The 27,054-nt window shown below is 45.2% G+C and overlaps 2 long non-coding RNA genes across 5 annotated transcripts; one reads left to right on the forward strand and one right to left on the reverse strand.

Annotated features, from left to right (window-relative positions):
* Positions 1-2,854: 2,854 nt before the first annotated feature.
* LOC140601809 (uncharacterized) lies at positions 2,855-26,427 on the reverse strand. 4 transcript variants are annotated; one of them, XR_012004911.1, is made up of 5 exons: positions 26,225-26,427; positions 23,521-23,642; positions 9,582-9,911; positions 9,203-9,429; positions 5,575-7,116 (listed from the first exon to the last, which is right to left on the reverse strand). It is a non-coding gene; the product is annotated as an uncharacterized lncRNA (long non-coding RNA). The 4 variants fall into 4 exon arrangements; XR_012004914.1 differs by lacking the exons at positions 5,575-7,116; positions 9,203-9,429; positions 9,582-9,911 and adding an exon at positions 2,855-2,983; XR_012004912.1 differs by lacking the exons at positions 9,203-9,429; positions 9,582-9,911.
* LOC140601810 (uncharacterized) lies at positions 10,958-25,092 on the forward strand. Its single transcript, XR_012004915.1, has 2 exons — positions 10,958-11,109; positions 23,552-25,092. It is a non-coding gene; the product is annotated as an uncharacterized lncRNA (long non-coding RNA).
* Positions 26,428-27,054: the final 627 nt, after the last annotated feature.

The raw sequence follows: 27,054 nt of genomic DNA on the forward strand, positions 1-27,054 counted from the left end.
ACGGGAAAGAAGGAAACCCTGCCACGTGCACCCATTGAATGGACTTTGGTGGAATTAGACTAAGTCAAATAAGCCAGCAGAGAAAGACAGACGTGCACGGATCATTTGCATGTGGAATCTAAATAGAAAGACTCATCACAACAGAGAGCAGAAACGTGATTGCAAGGGCTGGGGTTAGGGGAACGGGGAATGCTTGGTGAACGAGAGCACACGTTCAACTGTAGGACAAAGATCTGAGGAGCCCATGCCTACCCATCCGAGGCGACTCTAGCAAATCACACTGTAGTGTATCATTTAAATTTTGCTAAGAGCCCAGAATGTAAATGTTCCCCTGACACACAAGGATAAATACGTGAAGCGGTAGGTGTGTTAGGTGGACGCCAGACTCCTTTTACAACGTATGCTTAGATCACATCATCACAGCATCACCATGTGCCCACTTTTCAGATCACACAATTTTATGTTAATTGTATCCCCCAAAATGTGAAGTTAAAAAAAAAAAAAGAAAAAAAAAAGATGCTTGTGCCTACTACCTAGGAGGCTCTTTTTATTTACCTCCTTCAATCCTCATGGCAGACTGATACAGTAAGGACTAGGAGGTTGATTTTAAACACAAGGAAGCAGAGAGTCAGGGAAGCTAAGGGACCACGGCCAACAGCTGGTAGAGCCTAATGCTGACTCAGATCTTCCCGACTCCAGAGCCCATATCAAAATCCATTCTAACAAGAGTTGATGGAGTATCTGTGGTGTCTGTGATATTGTCTCATATACCAGAGACTCAGTGTCATTTAAAGGCTTGGTTTCTATCCTCAAAGATTTCACAATCCTGGGGGGTGGAGGGTGGGGGAGAGACTCAGGGAGGCAAATAGCTGAGCAGGTTTGTAGCAGGTGCCACGTCCATGGGCCGTGAACGGCGTGCATGGGGGGAGACCCAGTGGAGGGATCAAGGAACAGTTCAAAAAGCAAGTATTTGATCACGGCCCTGAAGGACGAGGAGGACTTCACGGATGGAGAAGGTGGGAAGGGTTATTGCTTTAAACTTGCAGGAGTTCCTGGGGCCTTGTTTATTTAGAAGTAGGGAGGGAGCGTCCGAGTTCAATTTTTACAAACCACAGGAGCCATGTTGCCAAATACCGGGGGAAATCCGACTTCGACGTAGTCGAGAACGAATTCTTGGAGGGTAGGGACCGTCCTGTTCAGTCCTGCCTCAGCAATGCCTGGTGGGTCCCTGATCAGCTTGCATTTATGGAATGTAGTTTTGCAACTGCAGCAATGAATGAAATGTGGGTTCCGGCACACCTAAAATTTAGACAGACCTGAACGGTCTTCTTATTACACACACTGTAGCTAAGAGTGACCTGTGTCGTTTTCTGTGATGCTAATTGTAGCAAGTGAAGGCACGTGTACATTCTTTTTGTTGCTAGTGATTGAGGGCAGCCGACGATCCCAAAGGTAGGGAATCCTGACACACACACCACCCCCCACCACCTTGGCACCTCCAGGATCTTAGTGCGGATGCAATTGTGCTATTGCCCCGAGGACAAGGTCCAATGAGCCTCGATGTTTGCCTTTTTTTAAGATCCCTGTGTTATGTTCCTTTTCTCACCAGGTCCCGGCAGGCACCCATTTCGTGGTCTTTCCTCCCTTCTGCATCAAGTGAGGTGCAGCATTCTTTCTCTTCAGAAACTGAATATGCTGGGAGAGAGGGACTTCGTTCATGGAGGTGATGGGAGTGGCACTCCCCATTACACGTTATGGGATCTACACGTGCATTTTCTTCACTAGACCTCTATCCCTAAAGGTGAGCAGGTCAGAGTCTTGCTTAAATAACCTTGTGATGCTCTGCAGGCTGGGATGCTGGTGCCTGTGACTGCAGGAGGCCATCCACGCTGGACTTGCAGCCACAGGGAACTCGTTGCCATGTAGGGACATGCATGGAGGAGCGGCGAGGGCCTACGGGCGGATGTGCAGGGAGCTGGCTGCTGACAAAAGTAAACGCAAGCCGAAGATCTGCCAGCATGAGCCCAGCTCCCGGTGGGTGCACAGTGCCTGGGAGAGAAGCAGCTAAGTTCACGGATAAAGGTGGGCCAGTGGGCCAGGGGACGTGACCTTCAGAGCAAGAAAAGAAAGGCTCTCTTTTTTGTCTTCTCCAGCTCCTCCTTCCCTCTTTCCACCTCCTCTTCTCTGCCTTGGCTCTCTCTCTCTCTCTCTCTCTCCCCTCTTGGAATCTCCTTCCTCGTGGGTGATTGTGTGTCCTATTCATCAACAGCCTTTCTCCCACATCACTGGGGGGTTTGCTCTGCCTGGACCGTGGTCCTGGGGCTTCCCTCAGTCCCGCACAACCCAGAGAAGAGCCCTGTGGCCAACCAGGATTTCCACAGCTTGTCGGGAGGCTGATGCCATGTGATGATATTCAGGCCAGGGGGACCCGAGCAGCTGCCCTGCAGGTGGCACCCCAGAAACGCTGCCCAGTCCCCAGCAGGTAGCCAGGGGGGGAGGAGGGAGTTTAATTTGGTGAAGCAAATTTAATCATTTGCCTCTCTGTAAAAAGGGACACAGGAAGAAACAAAAAAAAGATTTTCTTGGTAGAGTTCTAATGTAAGCGGTATTTCTAGTACCACAAATGTCTGCATTTCTCTTTCACGGGATTCCCAAGATTGTGAAGACTTTCCAGTGGCTATCAGGGGTGTGAGTGCGTGTCCCGCCAAGGAGCCCAGCACCTCCAGCAGTACCTCTGATACTGTTCCCTGCATGGAGCTCTAGAAGCACGATATGTGCCTATTTATTTTTTTTTTAATTTTTTTTATTATTTATTTATGATAGTCACACAGAGAGAGAGAGGGGCAGAGACACAGGCAGAGGGAGAAGCAGGCTCCATGCACTGGGAGCCCGACGTGGGATTCGATCCCGGGTCTCCAGGATCACGCCCTGGGCCAAAGGCAGGCGCCAAACCGCTGCGCCACCCAGGGATCCCGATATGTGCCTATTTAAAGTGAAAGAAAGAAAAAAAAAAAAAAAAGGAATTCAGATGGTTTTATCCAAGGCCCAAAATGTCCTTGCAACTTTTTTCCCTTTACTAATTAGAAGCAGCCCCAATGCATTACAAGTGGATGCATTTATAGATTTTCAATTTATGTCTACTTTTCGTTTCAGTAAAACATCTATAAATTAAATCTACAACAGAAAACCTGCCAACCCAAGAAACCCTTTAATACTAGTCATCACATGAGGGTAGAAAATGTGGAATGATCTCTCGTAATCACTAGTAAAATTTGTCTTGGGTTTCATGACAACACCAATAAGTAAATCATGCCGATATGCAGCTACCCTTAGGACTGCTTTCACCGTGCAGTTAGAATTTGTCGGGATTTTTTTTTAAATAAAGAAATAGTTTTTCTTTTATTTTTAAAGATGTTTAAATCATCAATTAAAATTCTCTACAAGTTAAAATGAGACTTTCCAGACATTGGTCATAGTCATTTTGGTCGTTTCTATTGTGATGAATTGATTTTCCTCTTTCGGTCGGTACGCTGGAGCTCAAGGTTACATACCTAAGTTTATTAGGTAAATTAGATTTACTGCACATAATCTATTTACCTCCTGGGTGAAAGGGTGACCATCTATGTCCAGGCCTCGGTGTGTTTATTCTAGTTAGTTCTTGAAACTTAGAAACAAATAGAGCTGAATAGGAACTAAATCTGTCTTTATTCTACATCACTGTCGTCATCATCGTTCTCATTAAAATTAAATTTCACAAGCATGTGCCCGGCTGGTGGCAGGTAGGTGCAGGTGATTACCATCCACGGGAAGACCTGGGGGATGTCACTGGCCAAGTAGGAGCACGAGCAGGCCCGGGTGTTTGGGGCACGTCCCCGTGGAAGGCAGGCCTTCCTGCAGCTGCTTCATGGGGGCCTGGGACCTGCACACCTCTCAGGGCTCACCTGGGGTCAGGGACTAGTGTGTGCGGGGCTCAGGGAGGAAGATTGGGGTTCCCCCACTGGGGGAGTCACTGAGTCCGGGAGAAGTGCAGCAAGAGAGGGGCACCCAGGGTCCATCCAGAGGCCAGGGCAGAGCAAGCACCGGCCATGGCTGCTGGACCGGGCAGCAGCAGGGGCCTGGCTCCCATTCTCCACATTGGGACAATGTATTCTACGTGTCAGCTTGGTTGGACTGTGGTGACCGGATGTGGAACTAAAAACCAGTGTAGATGCTACTTGGAGGGTCTACTCTAGATGAGACGAACATCTATAATCAGAATCTTGAGTAAAGCAAGATCATCCTCCCTGTTGTGGTGGGCCTCATCCAATCAGGTGAAAGCCTTGAGAGAAAAATAACAGGGAAGTCCCCTGAGAAAGAGGGAATTCAGCCTCCAGAAGGCCCTTGGACTGGAGCCACAGGGTCAGCTCTTCCTGCCTACTACCTGCCCTGCAGATTTCAGACTTGCCAGCCCTTCACAAACGTCCTAGCCGATTCCTGAAAATAAATTTTATATATACACATAATATGACCTTCATTCACATCAGCTGTGCCTACAAAATGGTTTTCAGGATGACGTCCCCTTCAAAGACTGTAATTCTATTCAAAGATGCTTCTGTTGTTTCTTTGCTTTTTTGATAGCTGCTTAAAGGGACAGATAGGACACGTAGCATCTTTTATGGGAGTGTTTATAGGAATTTTGGATGCCATTTTTAAAGTTTTGTGATGGAGAAAGGACTTAGAACTTTATAGGTTTTGAATTTCTTAGCATTTACCAATCAGGCGTAAAAGCTATATATCTCAGCCCAGAACTCAGAGGTTGCAAGAAAGAACAGTTTTCTTGTTGTTTTTCTGTAATGTAATAATTTTTGTTTGCAGTCTCCCATCAATGAGGCTGGTACAGGTCTCTGATAGTTAGGGATGCCCTGAGGATGGGGTCTTCCCACCTCTGTGTGTCTCCCTGACTGACCAGCATCTTGCCAGCCCTCTCTTCCCAGATCCACATGTGAATTATCACCTGTCTTGGGGTTGCTGCCTTGTTGGGGTTCCTGCTGGGAATCAGGGAGCAGGACCTCTGCCACCCACAGTGCCACCTCCACCCTTTTTCTTTCCTGTCTGGAAGTTTGGAGAGTCTTCATGACGATGCGGGTATGGGGATGGTCCTGAGGCCCACAGAAGCTCTCCTTATGCCTCCATTTCCTTAAAGATTTTGTCTGGAACCTCTTGTGTTGTCCTGAGGGTTTAGGGTTTTAGATCTCCATGCCAGGAGGAGCCGGACAGGTTGGTTCCTCATCCTGACCCTGATACCTCTCTTTTAGGAGGCCAAGAGCTCAGGGCATTCCATCTGTAGGAAGTGAGAGGTGGGGGTGGGTGAAGAAAGTGTAAAATATGGAGAAAAATGAAATTCAGTGACTAGGTTAGTGCCTATCCCACCACACAGCCGTGAGAAACCTACATTCCAACAATGTTTGGGAGTCCTAATATCTTAAGGCAGCCTTTAATAAAAAATATTGTGTTCAACTGTTAATATAACATGACAGTTTTATCCCATGCGTTAAGAGACACATCTTATTTATCTCTCTGTTTCCTTACCTCCTGCTTTTGCTTCTCTGGACCCAGGACAATGCCTGATACGCTGTACACACACATGATTATTTGTTAAGCAAGTGAGTGAATGATTTTAAGAGTCCTTAGGAAAAGAAAAAAAAAATCATAAGGCAAAAAACCCCTCTCTGCTGAATTGTCCCCTGCGTATGTCTCTTTGTTTGGGCTTACTGATATAAAGCACAGACTTCAGTTGTTCTGACACATTACCACGGGCATCTGCGTCACAAAGATGCAGGCAAACAGATGCTAGCACGCCTGCCACAAATGGCTGTCTGCAAGGAGCGTGTGTAAATCAGACTGTTCAGTCTGGAATCCGTTCGGTACATGCATATTACACTATTGAAGATTTGCTGATTAAATCACCCAAGCCGAAAACAGTTACAGTAATTCCAGACTCCAATTGGATTCCAGTGTCAAGGCAAATCGTTCGTGAGCGCTGAGCTCATTTAAGCCTGGGAAGTAAACCTCGCAGGAGAGCTGTAGGCTTCGCATGCCCCCCATCACTCAGTCCTCGCGTTCATCATTGTGTCGGGCAAATCGCACATCAAAACGCCGTGAAATCACGTTGTGGAGTAGGCTTCCTCCCTCTGCACAATTGAGGATAATGTGACCTAATAGATTGTGTTAATGCTTCCATGGAAATTTACAGTCTCTGAAGAGTAGTCTCCAATTCCTTTTTATTTTTTCCCTTTATTTCAGGAGAGGTGGTGGCTGTGGATGGATGTGAAATATCGTTTCTAAGTGTGGAAGCCAATGGAAGTTCAAACTTGACCTGGTAGCCGACGGTAAAGAAGAAAGAAGACGCGTCTCTGGGGGCCCTGTTACTCGGAGGGAGAAAACAATGGATTTGGTGTCAAGAAAATGGGGTTCCAGTCCTGCCCCTGCCCCTGGACTCCTCTAGGATGTTGGACGATCCACTGAACTTATTTTTCCATGAGTATGAAGTGAGAGGTTTTATCTCTAGTTTCCGCGGCCTTATGACTAAAATGTGCTACATCATGGGCTTTTTTTTTTTTTTCATATTTATTGACTTAATGGCTACTTAGCTGGGAATAAAAGCATATAATGAGGAATATCAACATGGAAAGGCTTCCAGCCTTTAGGGTTTTGTGGAAGATACTGGGAAGAGTCTGGGTTTTGTCAACAGGAAGAGTTGAGCTTGATTTCTGGGGCCGTCCTCTCTTAGCCTCTGTTAGCGGTATAAACCCAACATGGTCCCCGTGGCCTCTGCTCAGCTCTACATGTTGGGAGTAAGGTTACTAATGCGATGTGTTTGTGGTAAAGATTAGAGAAAACACAAATAAATCACAATGCAGAGTCTTCGTCCCGGGGAAGATTTTCTACAATTGTTGCATAATTTCATTATTGGCAGTGAGACCAAATTGTAGTGAACTAAGCAGGATCTTGAGGTTTTTAAAAGGAAGGGAATTCCTCAGAGCACCTTTCCACAGTTTCACCTGGTCCCAAATGTCCTGGCAGGTGGAAAGCCTGGGAATCATTCACGATAAGGAAGAGAGTATTCCTGGCATCTAGCTGAAAAAAAAAGGTAGATATTTGAGTCTCTTGGAATAATAACTCCAAATATCCCTTTTCAAATTAATGGCATTTATTTTTTAGAGCAGCTTAAAGTTCATAGAAAAATCAAGCAAGTAGTACAGAGAGTTCCCAGCCTCTGTCCTCAAGACATAGTTTCTCTACTATTTGCATCTTGCATTAGTGTGGACATTCCTCATGACTGAGAAGCTGATAACCATACATTAGCATTAACCACAGACCATGGGCTACATTAAGATTCATTCTTTCTGTTGTACATCCTATGGGGTTTTTAAAAAATTTATTTATTTATTTATTTATTTATTTATTTATTTATTTATTTATTCACGAGAGACACACAGAGAGAGGCAAAGACATAGGCAGAGGGAGAAGCAGGCTCCATGCAAGGAGCCCAATGCAAGACTCGATCCCTGAGTGGAAGGCAGGCCCTAGACCCCTGAGCCACCCAGGCGTTCCCATCCTATGGGTTTTGACAACATGTCATGTCAGAAGTTTCACTACCCTAAAAGTCTTCAGTGATCCACCTCTTCATCCTTAGATATTGACCCAAATGGGTTGAATCCTTATGGCCACACAAAAGCCAGCACACAATTGTTTATAGCAGCTTTATTCATAACTGTCAAGACTTGGAAGTCACTAAGATGGTGTTCAGCAAGGCAATGGACAAATAGGCTGTGGCACACCCACAGAGTGAACTATTTTTCCCTGATAAAAAGCAACCAAACGTTGAGCCTGGAAGAAAACACAGCAGAAATGTAAAGGCATATAACCAAGTGAAAGCCAATCTGGAAAAGCTACATACCGGGTAATTCCAACTAAACGACCTTGTGGAAAGGGCAGTGGTTGCCGGGGTTTAGGAGGGCCGGAGGAATGAACAGTTTAGGGTCACGAGACTGTTCTGTAGGACCCCGTAGAGCTGGGCACGGGCCTTTACGCATTTGTCCAAACCCACAGAATGGACGACACCAGAACTGACTCCTAATGCTAACTGTGAACTTTAATTAATAATAATGTATTAACATTGGTTCATTGATCATAACAAATATACCACACTAACGCAAAATGTTAGTAATACGAGAAACTGTGCAGAAGAAAAAAGATACAAGAACTTTCCGTGAAATTCTTTTTATAAACTTAAAATGGCTCCAAAAATAAAGTCTATTTTAAAAAATAGTGTAAAATACCATAAATGTACTGTTCTGGAAGTTTGCAAAAATATTTTGTTAGAAGAGAAATCAATATGTAGAACAGTGTATATGAGACAAAATACTATGATTTTACAGCACTTCTATATAATTCTATAATCTGCAATTTGTACTTTTGACTATGTATGTGTGTGTGTGTTTTTACGTGCATAAAATATCTGTGGAAAGATATGCGTGAATCTGACAACCTGGGTGATAGGGTACAGAGATAAAAGCCAGGTTTACATTTATTATATGTTATTTTGTGACACAAGTACTTCTTATCTATTCAAATGTCATGAAATAAATAGATGAAATTAGCTAATAATATATCAGAGAGAAATAGCAATAAATTGGTATAGAATAATAAAATATAATGACAATAAAAGAGCAGAATCAAATAATCGTATGTTAGACAATTCTGAACGCTGAAATATAAACATATAATGACATAAAAAATTACACAACATAATAGTTACAGCAATAAAAATGATCATTTAAACAAGAAAAAGGCGAAAAAATAGCAAAACAATGTATTTGGATAGGTATGTGCTACTAAGTGAAACAATAGCAGGAGAATTAATCGATGTACAATTGGCGACGGAAGAAATGCACGAATGGTTACGTAGCAGTGCCTCACAGAAGCCCAGACGCCGACTCCTATAGAAACTCCCCTCACTGGCATCTCTGGGTCTCGCCCACCGAGGGGCATTGCTGAGGTCTGACAGCACACAGGCACTGCGTCATTTGGGTGCCCAGAGGGAAAAGCTGCCCGATTGTGCATCTGCACGTCCGTGTGTGGACATAGGCTGGCATGACCCCCACGTCTCCGTGAAGTGTAAGCTCCCCCGCAGCCTCTCCCCAGGCGTGAAGTTCCCCACCTCTGTCATTCTCTTGCTGGTTCTCCACGGTGACAGGTACCCCTGACCCATGGCCAGCTGCACGGTCTCCGCAGGGGACGGGATTCGATTCTTCCGGCTGGGGAGGCTTTCGGAGAGCCACATGATGCAGTGGAAGCCGTAACCCGAGTGGGTGAAGCAGGACGGAACGAGGTGCTTAAAGCGGTGGGAGGCCACCAAGCCCTTCCAGGCAGGAGGTGATGAAGGCCCTGCGGGTAAGACAAGAGAGGTGGGGGACAGGGAGGTGCAGAGAAGGAAGGAGGAAAGGCAATGAGGTTCTGAACACCAGGCCCTGAGAAAGTGGGGGGTGCTGTACAGGGGGGGGGTGGGGAAGGGGGGAGGCAGACAACTGGGTATTTACATGATTTTTTTTTTAAATCTTCAGGAAGCCTCTGCCGTACATCCTTGGCCTGACTCTCATCACGGTACGTCCTTGGCCTGACTCTCATCACAGCGAGGAGAGCCTGCCCGGCCCGCGATATCAGGAGCCCTCAGCGTACTTGGTGCTTTACATTGCGGAGCATATTCATCAAGGAAGGTGTTGTTTCGGGTGCAAAAAACACCTGTTTTTGTTTTGTGGCAAACAAGCGACAGGGTCCGTCGGTGGTCGGTAATGAAATCAGGAGTCGGACGCTTACGAGGAACGGGAGTAGCTTCTAAGCCGTGCTCACAACCAGAGCCGGCCGGCGGACTGTAAGGCGGAAAGACGTTTTGTGGTTATAGAAGTGCTGGCTTGGAAGCCTTTCCTCTGCCCTGGAAAAGCAAGTTAGGATAAACTGCCCGGTTTTAATCCCAGCAGCCTACCGGTTGCATGTTTCCTTGCGAAACGAAAATAAGAAGGGGTGAGGGAAGGTCCTTATGTATTAGGAACTTTTGGGGGCCCCTGAAGGGTTAATGTGGCTGCCTCGAAGTCAGGACAGTTGGATCCTTCTCCCCCTTTTCCTGAATATCCCGGGCTTTTGCTCTGCTGCTGTGTCCTCTACTATAGACCTTCTCCCTGGGACAGCTGCTCGCATGCAAGACATGTCTCTGTTCCAGGAAGATGGGGCCGGAGAGCATCTGGAGGGGGTTGTGGGTATAGAAGGATGACATCTTCTCAGATCTTCCCCAGATTACAGCAAATATAGCTTTATTTATTTATTTATTTATTTATTTATTTATTTATATTATTTTTTTATTCATGAGAGACACAGATTGAGAGAGAGAGGCAGAGACCCAGGCAGTGGGAGAAGCAGGCTCCATGCAGGGAGCCCGATGTAGGATGCAATCCCAGGTCTCCAGGATCATGCCCTGGGCTGAAGGCAGGGGCTCAACCACTGAGCCACCTGGGCTGCCCAACTATTTATATTTATATACATTTTTCATATATTTATATGAATTTATATAAATTCATATAATTATATAAATATATGGCCACCTGGAAGATGGTCACCTGGAAGATTTTTGTGTTATTTTTTTTTCTGAGGAAGAAATGGTTCCTGATCCATGTAGCTACGGGCTAGTTCCTGCTGCCCAGGGTAGGGGCGTTATATACGGGAGGTGGGCAGTTGGTGAGATGGGCAGGAGGGTTTGGGCCATTTTCCCAAAGAACAAAAGATGAGGTTGGATGCATTGATTTCATGATAGTTTTAGGGGTGCTTAGAGGCTATTGTGACTTTAGTTTTATCTTTTTTTTTTTTTCAATTTATTTGACATATTTAATGATGCCACATGAGCGACCGCCGGGAAATGGTGCTATAAATATCCAGGATTGTAGTAAGGCGTGGCCACACGGAGGCTTCAGGGGGAGGAAGGGCAGAAAGGAGTGATTCAGTCTGCCAGGTGCAGGGCCCAGGGAGGCCGGCAGAGAAGAGAAGCCCTGTGTGCTGGACCGGGACTCGGGGCTGGAGGTAATAAAAGGCCTGAGGGAGCAGGTGGGGGGGCTCTGCAGAGCAGCCCAGGTTAGAGAACCGCAGCTCCCCGCGCTGGAATCTGCTCGGGAGGACAGAGGGACTCTGTCACATGTCCACAAAAATCTTCCTGTAGCCTAACCTGGTTTGAAAAGGTTTCCTCCAATGGCTGGGATTTGGCATATGGACGAGAGATGGCTTCGTGGAGCAAAGGAAGCCTGTAATTATGGCTGGTAATATTTCATGCTTAAGGATATTTAATTTTTCTTATAAACGCCCTATTTTTTTTTTTTTTTTTATTTTTAGCACGCATGTGGTTTTGGAATTGGAGAGACATAATCCCGATTCCACCTTCATGTGACCTTGGACTCACTCGGGGGCTTAGATTCCTCATCGGTGAATTAGGGAAGTGGATGTTGGGCTCATAAAGCTGGTGTCCAGGCCAGGGAGCCGCGCTGGGGGGCTGCACAAAGCCGGGGTTTCTCCACGCGTCTCCTGAGCGCCCTGACAGGTTCCGCCTGTGGACACCGGTTACCGGTTTCACTGTGAACAGAGCTTAGTTTTGAATTTTGTCTTTGAGTTTATGCGGACGGTGTTCTAAGCCTGTTTCCGGAGATACGACGGTCCCTCTTCTTCGTGTGACCCTCAGCTCCTGACTCTTTGAGGTTAAGATGTCTTGGAAGAGGCTCCTTGATTACATGTGGGGTGGCGCTTGGGCATTTCTGAAACCCAATACGCCAGCAATAAAAAAGTACTCATATTTGAAATTCCTATTGCAACGCAATGTGGCCTCTGTGCTGGTGAGGAGGTTACAAGTGAATGATTTCTGGGTTCCTAAATACCACGGAGCTCACACCCATCCTCCCACGGGGAGTAGATATAGCCCAGCGGTGCCCTGACCAGAAATAGCTCCGGGGTCTAAATTCCTTCATGATATTTAGAAACAACAGTTGTGGGTAGAAAGGTCCATGGTCATGGTAATAATGCTTAATTGATATTTTAGTTTTTCCTTCTATGATGCTCATTTCAAAATATATAAGTTTATTATTTGAAAAATATATGTATTTTTTAAATATAGATGTTTATTTTTTTCTGATTAAACAAGCGGTGGAATTCAGACAGAAAAACATCAACATTTAGATTAAAAACTAAACACAGAAGTACAATAATAAAAATCCCCCAGTGTCGCACCGTTCACATTCTGGCTTTCCTGGATCTTTTCTTTTTTTGGGGGGGGGTGCATACAAATCCTTAAAAACCAAAGAAAATTAGAGCCACAGAGCATAGCCAGGGTGCCCTGCGTGTTATTCCTGGGCCACAAGGTCATGTTTATATGTGCATAGTATTCCAGCGGGCAGGTGTGGAGCAGCTGGCGGTTCCACCTGCTGCGGTTCCTCACGGGCTGTCCCTAACTTCTGAGCACCCCAAACACTTGGGCCACGGGCTCTGGAAACACTGTGGTTCCTTCAGAACACGTCACCGATTTTACAGAGAGCTGCTCGTGGCCGGGGCTCAGCAGTTCTCCCACCACCCTCTACCGTGCAGGTCGGTGGGCAGGGGCAGCGGATGCAGGTGTGAACACGTGGGAACCCGCGGAGAGCTCTGGACTCCAGCTCATTTGCTGACAGACTCGGTGTTCGAGGCTGAATTTCCCTGTGGCCCAGAAGCAGCGTGAAGCTCTAGGAATGAACAACACATGGACCCTGGGGTCCCGGGCTTCGGGAACCCCATGTCAGGAGGCCAGGGCGAGGCCCAGGATGCCTAAGATGACGTGGGGGCCTGCGGTGGGTGTGGGCAGAGAGATATGGGAAGATTTCCCAGCCAAGGACATTCTTGAAAGATGGGCAGTGTCAGCAAAGAGGGGGGGCGAGGGGTGGGGGAGCTGAGTGAGGAGGAGGCTCCAGGTCGGGGGGTTGTGTGCAGGCCTGAGGGGCTCAGGGGGCCCAGGTGCAGGCAGCAGCCCACAAGGCCTGGGGTTGGGGGCTCAAGAGCAGGATGGAATGGGGTGGGGAGAGGCAGACCCCGGCAGGAAGGAGGAAGGCCCCTCGCCTTGGGGCCCCAAGTCTTTGATGAAGCAAGGCTTCCACAGCTGGCCAGGGAGCCCGTGTCCTGCAGCCCAGCTGTTAGGTGACCGTCCCCGGGGCGGCATTAAGATGCCCTGACCCCCTACTTCCGTGGTTGTGTGAAGGTCAGGGGGGCCTGCGGGCCTGGGCGCTGCCTGGGGGAAGCCCCGAGGGGCCAGCCTGGGGCCTGTGGCATGCAGGGCGGGCAGCCCCGGGCCGGGCAGGAAGGAGGTGCCTCCCCGAGCCCCCCAGGGCCCCACGGGCGCCTTCCCACAGGCGGCTCCGTAGGTCCTCCGTCCCGAGGTGAACGAGGCGGTGCTCCGGCCTGGGCTGCCCCGAGCCCACCAGACGGGGCGGGCGGCTCCTACCCAAGTGCAGATGCCTCCTTCCTGCTCTGAGGGGGACATTTCTAGGGAGCTGGAAAGGGAGCTTAGAGCCTTGAGGGAGACTTTTTTATCCACTTGCTAAAGAAAAAATACATTAAAGTATTTAGTGTATGTGTTGGATGGGGCCCGGCCCTCCCGAGCTATGCGTCTCGGGGTGGGAGGGGGCATCACCTTCAGGCCGTGTCCACATGCAGGGGCCCCCCCCTGACGGCCGCGGGGCAGGCCTTTGCCTCCCCTAGAAGAGCCCTGGAGCGCGTCTCCGGGCCTGCACGTGCTGGAGAAAGCGGCGGGGCCCGCACGTCGGTCCTGCTTTGGCCTGGCGCTGAGCGGGGCCGTCCAGGGCTCGCGGCCCGGCCACGGGGTGCTCAGCTTCTTCCAGCCAGCGGGGCTCTGCCTGCGTCTTGTCTTCAGTCTGAGAGGCAATGGACGTTTGTCCCTCGCGGGTCCCATCTCCACCCAAGGTTCGCGGGCTGGCCTGGAGCCGTCAGCCACCGGCCGGGCGCGGGGTCAGAAAGCCCGGGCCTCGGGGTCTGCGAAGAGCCCTTGGAGGACGAAGGAGGCCGCCGTGGGGCGTGAGTCGGGAGCCTGCGGTCTGTGTGAAGTCACCAAGGGAGGGAGAGAGGCCACCGCCGGCTCCGAGACAGGCGGGCCCAGTACCGGTGCGGACGGCCGGGCGCCCGGGGTGAGCCGCCGAGGGCCGCTGCTGGGAAGGACGCTGGCACAGGAGCTCCCGGGCAGGGCCATTGGGGACGGGTGAGCGCCGTCGCTGCGCGCTAAGGCAGGCCCACGGGGCGGCTCTCCTCGGAACTTCACTGGTCGCGCCAACTTCACCTTCTGGCGACTGGACCGGAGATTGAGGCAGCTGGAGCCGAGCCGACTCCTCCAGGACAGCAGGTGGCTGGCCCGAGCGTCCTGGGGTGTGAGGCGCCGCCGGGTAGGCCTGGTGCTGCTCAGAGGGCGCTGACCTGGCCTCAGGGTGCAGGGTGGCCCTCTTCTGACCCGCTGGCAGTGAAACCACCATCCCCTGTTGAGGCTGATTTCCCCTATGGTTCCACCCCACCCACCGAGTCAGGACCCCAGCGTCAAGCGTAGGAAGCAGAGCATGGGGTTTCCCAGATGGTGATGAGGATGGCTGCATGATAAAACACAAAACAGAACAGAACACGCAAATAATGGATTTAACGTATTAAACAAGTTACCCCACACATCAGAATCTCAGAATTCCATGAGCCTTGTTGCAAAGAGTAAAGAGACATTTTCTAGAAAGTACATGGGTTTAGAAACAATGAAAATAGGTATGACTTGAATGTGGCTTTTTTTGGAGAGAGAGGTTATCTTCTCATTGCAATCTTTTCTGAATCCCTACTATCTAAACACTTTGTGGCTATTCTTTTTTTTTTTTTTTTTTGGTAGGTCCTTTGAAAATCAATAAATACATATTTAGCTTTTCAAAGTATACATTTCATTCGAAATTTTATCCATCTCCTGGAAAATCAGTACCTTTGAAGATTCTAACTCCGTTTCTACCTTCTTCCAATTCCTACGCTACTCATGTATTTGGCACTTGGCTTCTTTCTCTTCACCTTTCGGATTATTTCTCTTATGTCTACATATTTACTGCTTTCTTCTTCTTTTTAATTTTTTTTATTTACCATTTTCTTAATCTTCGCCTTCCAATGCCTTAATTGTATCCGTTAATGAGAATCCGCTCTTGATACACTCTCTTCGTTTGGTTTGTCTAAAAACGTCTTTGTCTGGCCCTGTTCTTGGGAGGCATTTCCTTGGAGGTTCTAGGAAGGTATTTATTTTACTTTAGCACCTGGGAGCTGAGATTCCACTGGTGTCCGTCCTCTAGTGCTACTGCTGACAAGTCAGTGGTCAGCATCACTCTTGAAGGAAAGCTGTTTTGCTCAGGGTCCTGGGTGTGCGTGTGTGTGCACGTGGTGTGTTTAGATGTCCCGTCTCCGATTTTTACAGTACGCGATGCCATGTTCAAGTACTGCGTTTTTTTTTTTTTTTTTTTTTTTTTGTGGGTCCTGCTACACATTTGGAGAGCTCTTTGTGTGCTGGCTGGGGACATCCTCAGCCACAACCTTAGCCTATTTCCCAGCAGGGTCACCCTTGCTCCATGCTCTTTCTCCTCCCCTGCGGGGACCCAGGGGGGTGCATGTGGACGCTTCCCCCGTGTTGTCCGAGTTGCTAAGTTCCTTACTGATCTCCACGTCTTTGCGCACCTGTGATGCCTGCCGCGTCACTTCTTCGGCCAACTTCCTGGCCACCACCCCGGACTCGAGCTGTTTCAGGGCCAAGTTCAAGAGCCGTGAATTTTACATCGGTTACTGGTGTCGTTCAGTATGAGGCGTTTCATTGTTTCCTTTTTCACACACACTCTTCCTTTTTTCACACATGCTCTCTCCCGACGTATTTCCAAGCCTGTTACAATCGTGCGCTGTGAGACGGGTTGTTTTACAAACCTTTTCCTGATTACTCTTACATCTGGAGCCTTCGTAGAACCGTTCTCTGTTGTTTCTGCTGGCATTCTTTAATGATGCTTTCTTTCTCAATTTGGCCGATTGTTTTTACCGCGAATGGTTATTTTCCTTGGAATAGTGTTGCGAGAATTCTTTCAGAAATAGGAGGAGCTGGGATTTTTTTTTTCTTTTTTCTTTTCTTTTCTTTTTTTTTTTTTTTTTTTCAGGCACTATGGACTCGATCGTCTGAAACTGAATTTGTGGCTTGAGTGTTTCAGGTTGTGAGTTTATGCAAGAGCCGCGTTTCCTGCAGGCCCTGCTGGGCCCCGTGAAATCTCCTGTTGACATGTGGAGGTGTGGGGAGTGGGGATCAACTTTTAGTACGTCCTTACCCTGGAGTTACAGCTCCCCCAGGGTTGCGTTTCACAGGGGGGGAGGTCTTATACTAGTGTACACATGTTGGTTGGGTCCTGAGCTTTAGCTCCTTCTTCTGTTACTTCACAAAACCTTAAAAAGTGCAGTTCACATTCTCAGCCTTGACAAATTCTCTAAGGGCAAAGGAGCCTTAGCATTCTGCTTGCTTTGTTAGGATCCTGATTTCACTTAGATTTTGGTCTGGAAATCCCTTACTATGTTGTAAGCTTCTGATGCTGTTACTATATATATATATATATTTTTTTTTTTCCTGTCTTATCCAGAATTTCTCAGTTGTTTTCAGCAGTGTCAGCGTGATTGACTTACTTTTTATTGGAAAGTACAATTATTCACTTTCTGCCCCCTCCTAATTACCCGAAGGATCTGGACATGACTGATTTCTCTTTAGTCTAAGGCTCAAATCTATTCCAAAAATATTTATTTTTTAATAAAACTATCCAAAGTTAAAAGAGATTAAATACATAAATTTGAATATTTATTCAGGATATTCAGGAAACTGAATATCCTCCAGTGTGATTAGGACCTTGCAATCACCCCCGGTCCTCCAATAGACCCCGATCCTCCAATAGGCCCGTGATCACTAATGAGGTTAACAAATCAGGGTGCTTTAAATGAACAGTTTGAATCTTTGATGCGCCCTAACTGTGTTTATAAAGCGCTGTGGCTTACTTCAGGCGCTCTAGTTCAGTGGAAGCTGGGCTCTAAGTGGATGCTCCATTATTCCACAGCCAGTTGATTGGATATGAACCCGATCCCTCTGCATGTTAGTCTTCTCATTCGTAGCTTAGAGCAAATTGTACTTGACTGGGTCTCTCGAAGCAGTTGGGGGAGTGTCAGAGAAGATAGACCACACATGCGTTTGTAAACCATTTCCATACGTGAATAAATATGTTCTAAGAACCAGTAAGGGACAGAATGAACAAGGGGAGTAAAATCCCATTTTTATGTTTCTCTTTCATGGATTCCAGGAAAATTAAACTTTATAGGAGTCTCTCTGAAGCAGCTCAATAGAATGCCATTGGCTGGGTTTGTTACTATTTTATACAAAAACAATTATTTGCAAAGAGAAGGCTCAGGCACCCAAAGCCACCTTTCATTTCATTGCTTAGCCTCTGATTTCAATACACACCTTGTGTTTCTCCAAAAATTCTTTTGAGTGATGTTGGCATGATTCTGTTGAAGAGATTTTGTTTTATTCTTTGAACTGTGAGTCACTGATACCAATGCTTATGCATTTAGGATCTAGCTTGCAGGCTTTGTTCTTCTGGGAGAAGACCCCAGGAGGGTCTTAGCTGCCCCTTGAGGCAGCAGGCTTCCTTTGGTTCCTGCAGTTACCTTGACTAGGTCACGTGATGACACAGACCTGGGCACAGATGCCTGTGTCCTGATGCCCCAGACTTTTCCATTTCTAAGGGCGGGACACTGGGCAAGTGACTGCACATTTTAGAACTGATTTTCCTCACTGAAAAACAGGAAGGGAAAACGTGTCCTCTTAATAGGATTTGAGGGAGAAGCAAATAGAGCATTTTATTTGATATTCCTTTATAAATTGTAAAGCAAAGTTCAAAATTTCAAATGCATTCATTATATCTATCTGTTTTAGCTTGTCCTAAACTATTTACTATCTATGTGATTTAAGCAAGTATATATATATATATAAATATATGAAATTTATGTAGATGAAATTTATTTATATAAATATGTGAAATATATATATATAAATTTATGAAAGAGAATTTGTTAAATCTAAGTGGGATATCATAGTGTATGAATAAGGCCGGCAAGCCGGTCTCCTTCCGTGATGGAACCTTTAAGAAGCAGCAGGTGTGATAACCACAGTATCGACTAAATCATGAGAGAGAGACCCTGGCGGGTCAGGACAGAGAGCAGTTGCTAGAACAGGGTCTGCAGGCTGCAGGGTCTTTCCTGCGGTTGCTGGGCTGCCAGGGGTTTCTGGAGAGGTCTTAGCAGGGGAGTGGACTGGAAGGGTTTGCACATCTCCACCTCTGGAATATGTGTGCCAGGTTATATGCAGTGAGTGTTAGCCCTTCTCACAGGCCTGAGAGTTTCCAAAGACTATGTTTTCTTATCTGCCTTTCCCTGCGGTGGGCTGCAAGCACTGTGTTCACATGCTTCCCTCTCACAAGACTAGGAGACAGAAGCTCACAGATGTACCATCAAAAAGGTAAGTGATGTCCAGGTCAGGAAGGAATGGACCCCTGGACTCAAGTCATACTACCACTCTCCTGGTTGCACAGCCATCAGCCTGCAGAGAGAGTGTGGGCGCTTGCCTCAGTCTCCTCCAATGCACAGATGCCTTCTGAGTCCATCCCATCACCCAGGGAGTGGTGGTCAAAGGCCCATTTGAAATTGGCCCATCTGAAAAGCATCTGTTAAAATTAAGTTTCTATGCAGTTAGAACAACAATAAAGGGAAGAAAAGAGAATCTGGTTGTTAGACCAAGTTCCTGGTGGCGTTTATATATAATTCAGGGTCTTTCCATTTTGCAAACAAAACAAATATTACAGAAGAATTTCTAAGAAGCTAAATCCATCAGTCTCAGGGAGAAAACATTAACTTCAGGATGTATTCCACGAATATGAGCCACGAAGCAGCCCTTATCTGATTGGTTAAATGTCTGTTGCCTGTAAGGAACATGCTTTCTAAAGAATATGTGACACATCACAAGAACCAGAGTTTGTTTGTTTGTTTGTGATGGTTATAAACATATAGCCATTCCTGTTAAAATAAGTATCAAATGTCTAGCTACGTTTTTTAAAACCTGAACAAAAGAGAGAGAAAAAAAAAGCAAAATCAACCAAACAAAAAGCACTTTTTAATCTCATTAGATTCTTATGAGATTCTTTCAAATATCTAAATAAAATATTGCAAACTCGTGATGAATACTTTGCCAGAGAAATGAGTAAGGAATGAATGACCAGAAGAGAGCACTGAGGTATCAAGTTCAATAATAAGCTAGATCCTCAGTAGGAGGGACTTGGAACATGGTAAGAGAAACTAGAATATTACAAGGAATTAAAGAGCACATTTCTCGGCTTTTACCCTAGGCCCCAATTTGTCGGATCCTATGCATCTAATTTGTGAGCTTCAAACGCCATTCCTTTTTATTTTTTTTCTTTCTGTAATAGTTTGGTAGGAGGAAAGGAAACAGGCCTGGAGTACAAATCTAAAACTTTCACACTGTTCTCTGTAATTTGGTGAATTAGTTGTTCAACACAACGGTGTTGGCTTTCAGTCCGTTGGTTTATACTGATATAAACTTGGAGCCTATCTTTTCCCCAGTGGCATGCCTGCTTCTCCAGCACATTCCCTCTCTGGTAATGGCATCACTGGCTCCCTGGCCCATCAGCCTGCAAAACACGGAGCCCTGATCAAGTGTTCTCTGCCCTTCTGAGATCCATTGAACACCAAGTACTGTTGATTACATGGCCATCATGCCTCTCAAGTCTGTCTTCTCTCTCTGGCAGGTGGAACTGTCCAGTCTGGCTCCCCATTCACACCTGGGCTAGATGCCAGGACGCTGCAGGGAGAAAACAGGCAAGCATCCCCGACTCTAGGAAGTATGCACTGGTGGGGGAAGACAGATTCAGGAGATAAATGATGAGGGGATGTGGGATACTTGGAGGTTGCAAGTGTGGAACAAATAAAGAAGGAAATGGAGACAGGGATATCCTTCTAAAGGAGGATGTCAAGGTAGATGCCATTGAGATGTCAGCAAACTAAGTCAGTCGAGGGAGGTTGCCACCAAGCAGCTGGGGGAAGAGCGTCCACGGAGGGAAAGAGCCTTCGCTCCAGCAATTGCATAGAGTGTCTGCATGGGGTGGGAGCGCAGAGGCAAGGGGGTGGTACCCTGAGGGTGGAGACTGAGTGGTGACCATAGAGTGTAGATGGGGAGTCATGGGAGGGCCTTGAGCAGAGGAGTGGAAAGGACGTGATGTACATGATTCACGTTTTTATAGGAATGCCTTGCATGTTGTGAAGAGAATACACAAAGAGAGAGAATGAGGACAAAGGGGAAATAGGCCAATCAGGAGAAAAAGGAGCAGAGTAAGAGAGGTGGGGGCCTTGCCATCATCATAAGGTGACAGGGGGTCCAACTACCAATATGTTTTGAGGGTGGGGTTGAGAGGATTTCTTGATACATTTGGTGTGGGATGCATTTGGTATGGGGGGAGGAGGAGGGGAAAAGATTTAAGGTTTTGTGCAAGTGTTTTGGCTTGAGTAGCCTAAACAATGTGATCTCCACTAACTAGGATGGGAGAGGGGAATGTGGAACAAGGGTGCAGGAGTTTATTAGGAATTTGGTCTTAGGCATAGCACATTTAAGATGCCTATTAGATATCCAGGTAGAAATGTCATATAGTCCATTGGAAATATGGGCATTTTGCCTTATTGAGAACTTTCTTCCTACAGTTGTAAATATGTCAATCAAGTCCGTTTTCCAAGGTAGATAGAAGTCTTTTGAAGCTGATAAACTGACATCACTTTTAGATTAAGAAATCAGATAAGAGGAACATTTCCAAATGTTTTACACAATGCTCCCTTCATAGCATATGTTCTTTTGAGTTATACTTACTTTCTTACTCACTGTACTTCAAAGTTTAGATCAGCGGTGAGTGTGTGCTGCATATGTGTAAATGTGTGTTATGTAATGTGCCACTGTGAGCCACGTGTCATCACAAACAACTCAGCAACTCTTGTACACTCTTCTTTTTGTAAGAGAAAAACACAGTATTCATTTTTAAGTTTACAACTTTGTTTAATTTGTTAAGAGAAAACCAACAGTTGTCTGAAAAACATCATTTTCATAGTCATTCTCTGTCTCCCAATACACATTATTTTTTATTAAAAAGTATTCCATTATTACTCATTAACGTGTTTCTCTTTACACGTAATGAGTAATAATGAGAAACAATTATTTCTGTATTGATCCATTACTGAAGCAGAGTCTAGAAATTTCCACAAGCTGAGACCTGAAGGACACTTCACACTTTTCAACACTTTTCATTGTGTGATCTGTTTTAATATTAACTTCTTTACGTGATTCATAATATTTCCTATAGATCATGTAACAGTAGGAGACTACAAAAAACTCTATTTCAGTTTGTTAGCATATTGTTGTTTTATTTATTTAGTTCATTATATTTTTCCATATATTATTTCCTTTTTTTCCTTTTTTTTTTTAAGATTTTATTTATTTATTTGAGAGAGAGAGAGAGAGAGCATGAGTAGGGGGAGGGGCAGAGGGAGAAGCAGACTCCTCCCTGCTGAGCAGGGAGCCTGACAAGGGACCCTACCCTGTCCCAGGATCCCGGGGTCATGGCCTGAGCCAAAAACAGACTCTTAACCAACTGAGCCACCCAGACACCCCTCCCATATATTATTTCTGCTGTTTTTATCAAAATAATAGGAAAAACAAGCTTTTCAGTTATTATGTAAAGTTTTCAACCAATAGGAGGCAGATTTTTGTCTTCTATTGTTAATATCTCTCAAAAAAGACTTTTAAATGTTGTCATTAGGTTTAATTAAATTTTGGAAGTAGATGTCTAAGTGTTCTTAAGCCTGTGTAATTCGATCCTACACATTTTCCAAATACGATCATCACCTTTAAGCCTCAAGTGAGAATATCCCCTTATGACAAGGGTCAATATTGAAGACTGTAGATACAACCTATATTTCAAGGTGCTTTCCTGATAATTTAGGTTTTTTTGTTTGTTTTTTGTTTTTTGTTTTTTTGGTCTGGCTTCTTGTCATTATTTTAAACCATTCTGGGGGCAGGAAGAGCATGTAGGACTAATTGAAGAAGTAAAGGTCTGATATTTCCCATTCACTTCAGCTTACATTAATTATCATGCTTAATTTGCTATTTCTTTGCAGGAAACTTTTGAAGCTGCTTAACCGTTTGGTAAGGTGGGTTTAGTTAAAAGTCGATGAGTTAAACCTGAAATTCACTTAAGGGGGCCCGATGAACTGCGCTCCCTAACGATTGGCTGTGAAGGAATGAGTGAGGTCCACGTGGGGTCCACTCCCTGGCCTGTGCAATGCCCATTTCTCTGTGGGAGCCCAGGGCGATCATTTGGTGTGCAAACCTCTGATGGAAGGAGTGACTGAGGATTGTGGAGTCGCTCTGCATGTTCAATATCACTAACACTTACGTATTTTTCCTATTTTAATAAAGATTCTGACATTTTCTTTCCAGAGCTAAACTGACTCATTTTTAGATCTACTCACATTCTACATGTGAGTCCAGTGGCTTCTTGGGTCTATCCTAGGGATTTGGTTCTCTTAGGATTCTGGAATGACATAAGCTCTATCACCCACCAGCTGATGACCTAGAATGTGAACTTTGAAGCACTGTCAATATGAGTGACTGTGGAAATGGAAGGGCAGAGTCCACCCTGGCTTGTCGTGGACCAGACTGAGAAGGGATCTTTGGGGACTGGGATCATGTAGGAAGAAGTACTCGGGTATGGAGTCATATGCGTATTTTTCCATGATGATGGTTATACACAATGAACTATAAGAATAACCCTCCCTCCCCAACAAGGAATGAGATCTGCTTGAAAAATGCCAGAACACCATCCTGGAACCCAAGTGTATGATCATGACTCAAATATCAAAGCCTCATTTTTTTTCTTCCCTAAAATAGCTTTAAAAAAAATAAAGTATGGATCTGATTGTCTCTTATACAAAAGCAAGTTGGAATTTGTAACCTGTGTAAATGCTGTAATTAAAACCTTGTTTTTACATGGATTCATTATGTTAAATTTTCCACTAATTACTGACATTTTCTTTAATGTGTACATGCAGGGAACATGAGGATATGATTAGCTGGAGTTAAAAGTGTAAGCAGTAATGAGCATATTATGGGTTTCCCTTTGTCTTCCTTTGGGTACTTGAAGGTTCTTGACAATAGGTCTGCCTTTTTATAGGGTTAGTGCTCTGCACAATTTTCTGTAAACAAATACATGCATGAAAGTAAAACTGACAACATTCATATACACAAGTTGGATGTATTGCTTCCCTTTACGTTACCTTTCTAGTGACAGGCTCTTTTCTTGTGTAGATACAAGCACCCCATTAAAGGACAGGAGACTTCCCTGATGCAGGAATGGGGTTTCTGAAAGTCTCGGGCTGGGACATCCGCAGTCAAGAAACTGAAGACACAGGGGAAGGAGGAATGTAAGAGACCCTACAAGGCACGGCACGCTGCACAGCCCAGTTCACTGAGTTCCTTGACGCTTATGACCAACGAACATGTTTTACTGGAAAAATCTTCTCCAGATCTCCCTCTCCCACTGTTGCAACCAGATGTTTATCCGTTCATTTTGCTTCTTTGCAGATAATACACACACTGAGAGACGTATTTCCTTTGCTTTGTTTCTCCTGGGCCTGGCTTTTTGTTGAGCTGGTGGTTTGGAGGCCCGCCTGACAACTCTGATGGCCAATGAGCGAGGCCACAGGGACAGAGGTAGCCTCCCAGGGATCTGCCCTTGGCCCCAGTGATGCCTGTGTCACCCCCTCCTGAGGGGCAGGCGGGGGACTCAGACCCGTCTCTCTTGAAGCCTCATTGCAAGACCTCTGCCCAGCGCTGTCTGCCTCGTTGTTGGTTTTCTTGTCTTTCACTTCCTCTTTTTTCCTCTTTCTAACCCAGTTATTTCTTTTTCTGATTATATCCAACATGTGTAAGTTGAAAACACTGGAAAAAAGATCCCTATGGAATTAAGACCATGCTTACTAACATTTCACATAAGCAGAATTCACTGAAGGATTTCAGTAAGCCCACCTCAGACTCACGCGGGCAAAGGGGACGGAGGTTGCTCAGGGCCGTGGTGACACAAAGCCCATCATGCCTGGAGCCATGCCTGACATCTCAGGCCTATGAGACCAACTGCTGCTTTTCCCCTGTACTTTGGGCAATCGCTCTGACAATTCTGTGCTTGGCAAAATCCAAGATCATCGGATTTGAACGAGGATTTCTGCCCCCAGTTCATATTTCTAAAAGCCCTGAGTGGAGTTGTGAAGTTATCCCTCTTCTCTGCACTTCTGATCCCTGTCCTCTTCCTCCCTTCTACGTGTTTTGTGCCTCGTTGTTTCTGGCCCCAGAGCATTAGGTGTCGTTTCAGCTGCCTTTTCTGCTTACAAGACTTTTTCGATGCAGTATGCTCGGCTCCATAGCTATCTTTCTCTTCACTTTAAAATTTCCCAACCATTATATGAAACTAACCTTATCTAGCAGTCAAGATGTCAGTCTGATGGATATAATTCATTCTAGGTAAGGAACGATGGCTAGTTGCCTAGTAAATGGGTTTAAAATAAGGTAGTCACATTTTCAAGGAGTTATTTACTGAGTTATTTACCGGCCCCAAATCATAGCTTTGTCATTAGTGTATTTTAAGGTAGGAGGAGTTCTTTTCTTGGTGCTTCTCAAACTATATGATGTTTTGAATAATGACTAACATGCATCTAGTGCTTTGCAATGTGAGAAACACCTTTCATCCACGTAATCTCATTCCGTCTTCCAAAAAGGTCTATGCTATCAGAATCTCAGTTTTCCAGATGAACACACTGAAGATTAGAGCAATAAAGAACTTATCCCTGGTCTGACTTTAGGGTTTGTGCATTTAATATATCATTGGCTAGTAACTATAAAACTATATTTTGTACTTTAAAGAAACCTTGACAGAATAGCATTTATCTAGTGATAAAAATGTGAACTTTGCTGGCACACCAACCAGGGCTCAAATTCAGCTGTGTTTCTTTCTGCTGATATATTTCCTTGGGCAAATCAAATCACTTCTCTGAATCTTGTTTCCTAATCTGTTAAATGATCATGATGATCCTTGTAAAATACCTTGCCAGGTGTCTGGCACAATTAGTACTCAATAAATATTATTATTATTATTATTATTATTATTATTATTATTTTTGAATTGTTATTTGGAGGGGGACAGAATGGATGTTGACAAGACTAGCAATACAACGCAAGGCAGGAAGGAAGTACAATCCCTTCATGGCCATTTTTATGGCTACCATGTAAAGTATATTTGTCATTGCACTCAAAGACCATAAGCCAAAGGGACAGTTCGAAAACTGGTGGCAGAGATCAGATTCCCAGCTAGAAATGTTACAGAGGAAGAGCAAGAATAGTCGCTGAGACCCACTTCCCTCTTTTCCTCGGCTCTGCTATCATTCTGTCAACATCAGAGTCAATTAGCAAGAGCGGTGGCTGACTTTCCCATTCATCCAGACCTTCAGTGTTCTGAACACAACCACTAACACCTTATTTTATGCCAATGATTATATCTGGCAATGAAGTTACAACAAAAATTGGAGGAAATACAACCCTGCCTTTGGAGTCACAGCCCAGTGGAAGGCACCGTTCATTCACCCATGGAACATTTACTGAGAATGTAACATGCTCTGGGTAAAAGGCAAGCTATTTGAGGTAAAAACAAAAGTCATTGTTTTTGTTCTTAATGACATAGCAGCTATGGACGATAGAGAAATAAAGAGTTAGAGCTGAATAAAGAGTAATACATTTAGAGACACAGGGAAACCCTGAATGCAATTAAAAATGAGGGCCACCTGTCCTAGTAAGAGAAGGGAGGCAGAGAATTATGGTAAGAAAGGAAGCTACAGGATGGCTTGCTGGGACACACAAATTCGAGCCTAAATCAGAGTCAGGTGGATAAACAGTAGAGTAGAAGCTGCCATATTATAACTGTTCAACAAGCACCTGCAAAGACGATTCACTGTCTGCTAGGATCCAATGCTGTTTGCCATTCCTCATATTCTGAGCTGGCTGTGAATACTCCTTTGCTCCCCAGCTCTGCACTCAGGACCATGTCCAGCAGTTACATATGTGCAATTGGAAAACCAGGACAGGACACAGAGAGAGGAAAATGTCACAAGAGGAAAAAAGCCTATTAGAGAAGCACAGAATGCCACAGAATTCTTTCAGAACGTATGGAACCAAGACAAACAATGGAGAAAAAACAATCTAAAGTAATGACAAACATATTTTCTAACCTAGAGTCCTCCGCCGAGCAAAATGAAGGGAAATTAAAGCCTTTTCTGGATACAGGAACGTGGAGTAAATTCTTCATGGATATACTGGGACTACAGAAATAGTAAAGGAAATCAGGCTAGTAAAAGTAAAGTGATACCAGAAGGAAACTTTGTTCTACAAAAAAAGGAAATTAACAGCACCGGAAATACATGAAAAATATAAAAGACTTGAAAAATTGTGTCATCTCTTTAAAAGATAATTGTTTAAAGCAAAACCAATCACAATATACTGCGGGATGTGTAGCACACATAAATGTATTTGAAGTAAAACTTATGACAATAGTGCAAAGAACAGGAGGAAAAAGCGAAATTCTTTGGATGTGTGCTTTTCACTCTACATAAACCTGCAAGTTAAAAATGTATATTGTAAACACTAGGACAACTGCTAAAAATCAAACAAAGAGGCATTGATAATAAGCAAATAGCAGAGATCTTAAGAGATAGAATCATAAAAAATACTGAATCCAAAGAGAGGCAGAAAAGGTGGGGAAAAGGGGG

The sequence above is a fragment of the Canis lupus genome, chromosome 12, assembly GCF_048164855.1.
Source record: "Canis lupus baileyi chromosome 12, mCanLup2.hap1, whole genome shotgun sequence".
In the NCBI taxonomy this organism is placed as follows: domain Eukaryota; kingdom Metazoa; phylum Chordata; class Mammalia; order Carnivora; family Canidae; genus Canis; species Canis lupus.